The sequence below is a fragment of the Fringilla coelebs genome (genome assembly GCF_963513975.1).
Source record: "Fringilla coelebs genome assembly, contig: SCAFFOLD_30, whole genome shotgun sequence".
Lineage (NCBI taxonomy): Eukaryota > Metazoa > Chordata > Aves > Passeriformes > Fringillidae > Fringilla > Fringilla coelebs.
This window is the reverse complement of record NW_028167448.1, coordinates 640298-648064: the sequence shown is the minus strand read 5'-3', so window position 1 is coordinate 648064 and position 7767 is coordinate 640298.

Genomic DNA, 7767 nt, shown 5'->3' with positions numbered 1-7767 from the left:
GCAGAAGAGGGACAAGAGCAGCCATTATCTCCAATTCCCAAGGCAAAGGCGCCAGCAGCCTCCTGCTGTCCCCTCAGGGTGAATAAAACAGTGCTGAAAACAGCGCTGGAACCCGATCCTGATCCCTTCTTGCTCTGCAGGCTGGGTCAGGGCAGCTCTGGAAGTGTGGTGCAAAGTCTGATCCTCAATCTCTTGGCAAATGACAGAGCTGAGCTGATCTCAGCCTGGAATCCCTGTGGATTGGCAGCAAGGACTGCTACCAGGTGTAGCTCATGTGTTTGCAACAAGCACAGCATCCACTGGCAGGGAATGATTTTCTCTTCATCCTTCCCACTCTCCAGGTATTTCTCTAGGAAAATCCACTCTCTGCTGAGGACAGGGCAGTAGAGATGGAAGGTTCTGTGTGCCTCAAAAAGCCATCAGCCTGTTCACCCCACAGCTCTGCCACTCATAGCCACCAGTTCTGCACAGAGCAGCAGCAAACTGGTGACTCCTGGCACTGCCTGTGCTCTGAACTGAGAAGTGTGGATCAAGCTTCAAGTGTTTTCTAGTGGGAAGTATTGGACACAGTTCCCTCCAGATTCTGGTTCTAGGTCAGTGCCACAGCAGCTCTGGGGAGTGTTTATGTCTACAGGGTCTCCCCAGGCTGCAGCTGGAGCTCGGGGCCTCCTTCCAAACTACAGCACAGTAAAAGATGTGTACTAAGACTCCAATGGAAAATCCTCTGCTGAGCCTTCTTGAGTGTCTCTCAACTCCTAATTCTGATTGCAAAATGCTATTTAGGAAGAACAGACTGATAAAAATCAGGACATTTTGGTGGATTTTTGTAAAAATGCTTTTTGAATCTTTAAGATGGAGGGGTTTTCACTGAGGTCATTATTCCTCTTACAAGTTTCTCAGCATCCTGTTGTTTTGACTTTCCACTCTCACCTCCTGCCAACTCTTACCTGCCCAGAGCCAATTGTTTAGCTGACAGCTGCCATGCCCAGGTGCCTCTTGCTGAGCATCACCTGCATGAGGCCTCAGGTGCTCCCTAAGGAAAACTCCCTTCTTCATATTCTTTGCAGAACCAGGGAAGATCTTGCTTGCTCAGTTGGGCAGTGGAAAAGTTTTCTATTCAAACCTACTCTTTGTGGCATCACTGATGTATTTTTGACTCAGAGAAATCTGTTTATTTTCTTCTTTTAAATGAGGAGTGAGCAGCTCCATGAGCAGCACCACAGCAGAGGAAACACAAACAGGCTGTTACTAAAACACCATCTCTGAAGGGATTGTGCTCTGCTTTTCAGATGAGATGAAGAGCTCAATTACAGTAGAGAAAGAGGCTTTCATTAAATCACAGATAGAGCATAATAAGGACAAATTACAAAGCTCTTCAGAAGCAAATCTGTGTCAGACTGCTGGGTAAGGAGGCCCTTTAGGGGAGGCCTTCAGAGGTTTCTCCTGCCCTTTCTGAAGAAATGAGTCCTACACACCTCATCTCACCATGTTTTTGAGGAAAGCACACAACCAGAATCCTATGGGGCATCTCATTCTTTGAATGCCTCTCTTCCAGGGGCAGAGATGAGCAGTATAAGCAGCTACCCCCTCATGTGTGTAATGAGTGGGGTGAAACCTCAGGTTATGTGAAATACAAAGCTGTGTTTGGTGTCAGGTACAGACAGGCAATGTGTGTATTTGGGATTGCGATGTGTGTGCACACCGACCATGGGACAGCTGCGAATTCTAACAATAACTGAGGAAAGTAAAGCATGGAAGAAGGCCTTTGAACCTGTCTTTTGTTTGCAATTAACCTTGATTGATTTAGGAGCATTTGAATTAAAGCGTTAAGGATGTTGCTTTTTGCTTGTAGTCAGGCCTTAAAGAGTGCTGCAATAATAACCTTTTGAAGTATAATTTTAGAATATTGCTTGTATCCTTGAAACTATAGCTTTGGAATACATATAAAGGAAATATCCTTATCTTACTCCTTAACAAAACTGAGAAAAAACAGCTTGAGAAAGGAAGATGAACATCATCTCAAGGATTTATAATTGTGACCAAGGGAAGCTGGACATCACTGTTATGAGATTTATAGTCATTGTAATTAAGAAGGTGGACCCACATCTGGACTTCACCAGATGGGATTCGTCTTTATTCTTGCCGAAACTGGACCAACATCTGGGAAACTACCAACACCATCTGGGGATCCTCCTGTTTGGGATGCATCCTGAAGAAGAACTAAACCACAATACTGTATAGAATTGTGATGTAAAAATTTGGAATAGATACTGCTGATGAGTAAAAAATTGGAACACAAACTGCTGAGAAAGCTTCTGAGTACCCCTATAAATACCTGTAAGCCCCAAATATCGGCGTGCAGTTGGAAGGAAAACTTCCCCCACTGTACCCAGCTCTGTTTTGCTCATACTTTACCATATTAATTAATAAATTGATTGTTGCTTGAATATTGGCCTAGTCAAGCTTCTCGTTTATAACAGTCAGTGCTGATGTGCACAATTTAGAAGTGCAATAGTTTGTTCTGCTAACACAGGAAAAGCCCAGAAGCTCAGTGTTGTCTCAGTCCCACACTGGTATGAGGAGATGACAGGTGGAGTTTAAAGAATTTTAAGGCCCAGCAGCTAAGGGATGAATCAACTACCTAAAGCCAGACTCCAGACATAACTGTTTCATTCCAGCACTCCTGCCATGCTCTCCTGTCTGCAAAAGCCTCCACCAAGAAACCTGCAGATAAGGAGGTGAGGAAAGAACAGATTCCAGCCCCTCACGCAGAGGAGAGAGCTCAGAGACCCTCAAGGCAGAGAGATCCCTCCCTGAGCAGCCAGGCTGCCCAAACTTTCAAAAGCAAAGCTCCAGTGTGCAAATCCCACAGACAGAAATAGCCACTGGCCTCTGGGTTTGCAGGTGACTGTACAAGTGTGAACCTGGAGCTGAGGGATTGGATGCTTTGCCCTCCCCAGAAACCCAAAGCACTGCATGGCAGAGCTCAAAGTGGCCAGCAAAGGGTTACAGGGCTGCCCAGAATCCTGCACCTGGGAAAGGGCAAGTCCAGGTTCAGTCACAGAGTTGTGCCCACTGGGTTTTGTTCCCTTGTTATTCTGCTCTCCTGGAATATATTAGGGTTAATTAAAGGCAGTTAGCTAATTGGATTGTAAGCAGCTGCTGGTGAAAATAACCCCAAACTACTGTTGCCCTTTGAAATGGCAGACAGGAGAATCATTGAAATTCACTTTGAAAAGACATCCCCAAACCTCCTAATCTGTTGATGAAAACAGTCAAGGAAAAGTCAAGCAAAAAAGAACAAACAATGTTTTTCAGGAGGTTTCACAACTCAGGCAACTGCAACCCCCATCAAGCATTAGCATTGAGGATTGTCATTCCCACACCAGGAAACCTTTCAAAGTCTCCAAAACTTTCACTGAAAAGCAGTGCCAGAATGCCCCAAAGCTGAACAACAATCCCATGAAGGGATAATATTTCCAGCAAGGCCAGGATGAGATGAGTAGGAGAGGATGACTGGGACTTGTCAAAAGCCAGACCTCAGAGCTGAGACATGATTTAATCCTCATACCCCTCTGGTTATCCAGAAAAGGATCAAGACATGTGAGGGAGCTCAGAAAGCCAGAGTGCTCAAAACAGCAGCATGTACCCAGAAGGAAGAAGGGGAAATACATCTGGATACTTCCTAATGCTCTTTTGGACTGACCTGGTGTTTGGTGCAGTGAGTCACAGAAACCTTGCTCTAAACATGGGTGGCAGAACTGAAAATGCTCACTGGTAAGCAAAAAAAACCAAAAAACAAAACAATGAAGAGCAAATAGGAGTGAGTGTAGTCCCAAGGACCTGGAGAAGAGCCCCAAAAGGCCAGACATGATGTAATATCATCCACAATAAGGGTAAAACACATGTTGCTATTCATCATGTATGCAAAGAATTACAGAATGGTTTGGGTTGGAAGGGACCTTTAAAGGTCATCTGGGATGACAGACTATTGAAAGCAAGAGAAAAAACGTATCTTAAGTGCCAGGGAAAACTGTATTGAAAGCAAGCCAAGATTAGAGCCAAACCAGCAACATCTTCTCTTTGAACTCAAGATTTTTCAATAACTAATGCTGTCTGGTACTGAGGGGCACACTGAGCCAGAATCCCTCCACTCCAGTTTTGCCATGCTCTGCTATCAAAGCTCTCCATGCTGCCCAGCTCCTGCAGAACTGGACTTTGTGGGGTGAGCCCAGCATGGCAGCAGCCCAGGTGAAGCTCCACCTCAGAGAAGAGCAGCACCACTCCTACAAAAGAAAGCTGTTTTTACCTGACCATCAAGCAACACTAAACTTCTCTGGGAAGCACTGGATGCAGGAAAAGCAGGGACAGAAAAGGGCTGTGTCTGTGGAGCAGAGGGCTGGTTCAAATTGTCATTAGGTTGTTAACAGCTGCTTTCATTAGTCTGCCTACAGACAATCATAATTACTTAGTGGCTACTGCAGGGTGAAAAGCCATTTCAGTTTATTAACATTCTCAGAGCTGCAAACCTGTCAGTGAAATTATTTTTCAAGTGGCTTGTAAAGTTTGTCTCTTCTCAAAGGACGTGTCAGACTGATGGAGGAGGGTGTGAAATTTATGCCCCAACAAAAGGGAGTTTGAATGCAGTTCAATAGCACTTGAAATGTTCTGCTCTGAGAAACTGTCCCCAAAGTCCAGGTGGACCTTTCTCCATTGAAACTCTTGGAAATTTGTAGAAGCTCTAACTTTGGCATGAATTTTACAGGAGCATTTATAGCCCAAGGGTCAAGAGCAAAGCCATAAAATCCTGCTCAAGCCCTGAGTTTTCTCCAACCAGAGGTAAACTTGTATCTAAAGGTCTGTTTGGAGCCCAGGACTACTAAATTTCCTCTAGTAGAATTCTGTTATAAAGCTTAGCCTGCAATGAAGGTAGACTTCTATCTTAGCTTAGTTAAATATTCCCCTAAACCGGCATAAATGATAATTTCCCCACTCTAATTCATGGTTTGTCCACTCCTAATTACTCTTTTTTCTTGCCCTAAGCACAATCCTTACTCATACAATAGGTTGGATGGGTCCCATTAAATTTAATATTCTAGAGACATATGTTGGATGAAAGTTTACCTGAATGAAAGCTTTATCCAGCTCCTGCCAGCGCTAATGGAGAAGAGACTTCAGTTTATTCCAAGCAGCTGTTATGTGAGAAAGAGGATCATGCTTAAATGAAAATAAAAGTTCTGCCAGAAACAGTATTCCTTTGTTTCTCCCAATCATTCAGTAAAAGCCCTCAGCCATTAAGAACTTTTTTAATCATTTCTGCTATTCACTACATGGCCAATTAATAAAGGAGCTCTGACCCTGCAGTGCAGTTAATGACCATCTCTGACATATTTCTTACATGTCTATTTTCCCAACATTTTCTTTAACAGGAGCTAACCAGGTGCCTTGCCCTTTTTATCTCCTCTTTAATCCATTTACTCTCATCCTCCATGGCACAGCACACGATGTTTACCCAAAACCAGCCTGCACCAGCCACTATTTCACAGCTCACCCATCAAATCCCAATCTTTTACACTTCCACCTCTTCATCTTCCCATCCAGGCAGGGCAGTCAAGGTCAGCCAGATGCAAACCAGGTGTTTGAAGCTGAGGTGTGATGAGGCAGTGATTGCTTGATGAGCACAGCAGGAGGAAAGGTCTTGGCTGTGCCTCAGTTCTTAAATCATCCTCACTTGTGCTGGAAAATTAAGGACAGAGCAGTGATGCTCCTCTCACCAGCTTCCCCATGGCATTGTTCCTGTCACAAAGTTAAAAACAGCCAGGTCACACATCTTCTCTTTCTCTGATTCCTGCTGGGATGACAACATTGAAAAATAGAAAAAAATATAGTTATCAGGGATTTTTATTGTGTGAGCTCAGGATTCCCCATGCTCTTGCAAAGAGGGAAATGTTCATCAGGCAAAGGACATGAGAAGGAGCCTCAAATTGTTCAAAATCCACTAAAAATATTTTTTCCTATGGAAACCTTCACCAAAGCTGGTCACACTTCAGGCCCTTTGTGCACCCATTTCCTTATGTGCATCTCCCAGTGGGGTGTTCCCACTGCTCCAGGGAGCCCACACAAACCTTATAGCCCCCCACAAACACACTCCCAGGAGCTGCACCCACCCTTCCCTCCAAACCTGGGTACCTGCAACAGCCACCTCTTTGCTGATCAGAGCCTGTTTCTCCCCAAAACAAGGTGCTCACATTATCCTGGAAAAGATTGGCAACAGCATTCTTGTCTTCTTCAGAAAAGCCATCATTTCCCAGCTGTAATCTCCACACCGAGACTTTATTCCCTTCAAGTGTCCAAGTACACAGGCAGCACCAAGGAAGGCGCTGAAGTGAGTCAAGTTGAACCCCAAAGAGCTCTCAGCTCCCTGTGAGAGCTCAGACAAGCAGTAGAGAAAGTATTAATGCTCCTAATAATGGCATCTAAAAGCCACAGGGCAAGTGAGAATTTGGTTTTAGAGAATGAAGAAAAAGCTCTAAGTAATAAAAGGTGAGAAAAATACATCACTCCAAATGAAGGTAAACCACTTGAAGAGACAGAAATAGATGGAGGAGAAAACCCCACAATTAATAGTGTCCATGACAGCCAGAGCCAAAACAAGCCCAGGGGGTCAGGAAAGAGGTAAGCACATGCTCCAAAAAACAGCAGAAATGAAGTGAGAGGCTATGGAGGGAACAAAAGGAAGAGGCACTCTGAAGAAAGGAGAAAATGCCTCCCCACAAAGTGTTTTGGTTTTTTAAGTTTCTTGTATCATATGATCAAAATCCAGAAAAATAAAGGTCAGGAGAAGCATGGTTTATTGGGAACACTCCTGCATAGCAGACAAGATATATCCTTGTGCAAATTACACAGCACTGAGAGGGGCCACAGTCCTGCAAGGGTCTTTCATCAGGAGCAAACAGCAGCCTGGAGGGTGGGGAATGCTGGATCTGTACCACTGCTCATCCTTCACTTTTATGTGGAGCTGCCCCCAAAGTTGCCATGTATCACTTTTTATAGCTCTCCTGTTGGGTATATTTTGGAGCAGCTGTTATATGTGGCTTTTTATGGTGATCCTGTGGGAAGCAGCCATTTGCCTGCTGTGATATCCTCACAACTATATTAATTCCTCATTCCCTTTGGTTTTTATTTGGGATTTGTGGTTTTTGATCAGTTTGATTGGTTTGCGTGGGTTTGTTTGTTTGGGATTTTGTCTGTTTTGTTTGAGCTTTTTATTTGCTTTTATATAAATGACTGGTTAAGATGGCATAGCCAAACTGAAGAAAATGTAAACCAGGCTCGACTTTCCAGAAATTACTTTTGGCTGGGTTTAGCTGCATCCTTAGGCCCAGGATCACCAGTATATTTGCAGGTTTTGTTCTGCATCATCAGCCTGCCCAGACTCTGCTCAGTGTTTCACAAATGGAGAAGACAGTGGACATTGTGCCAAGCTTCCTTTCAAACAGAAAAACCTGGGTCAGCATCACAGAAAAGAAGAAAAAGAAAAAAATCACCAGTAAGAACAGAGCCAGTGTCTCAGCATCTTCCCCTCCACTGTTATTAATTTTGTACATTTAGGGGCAAACCTGGGCCTAAAGCTTCCATCTCTCAGTTCCTGATGCTCTTTGCTACCCTTCAGCCTTGACTGCCCCTGATATAACTGACTGCTGTCCAAGTGGGGCTGGGGATGCTCAGCCTGGAAAGAGGAGACACTGGGGGGGCCTCACTGTGGCT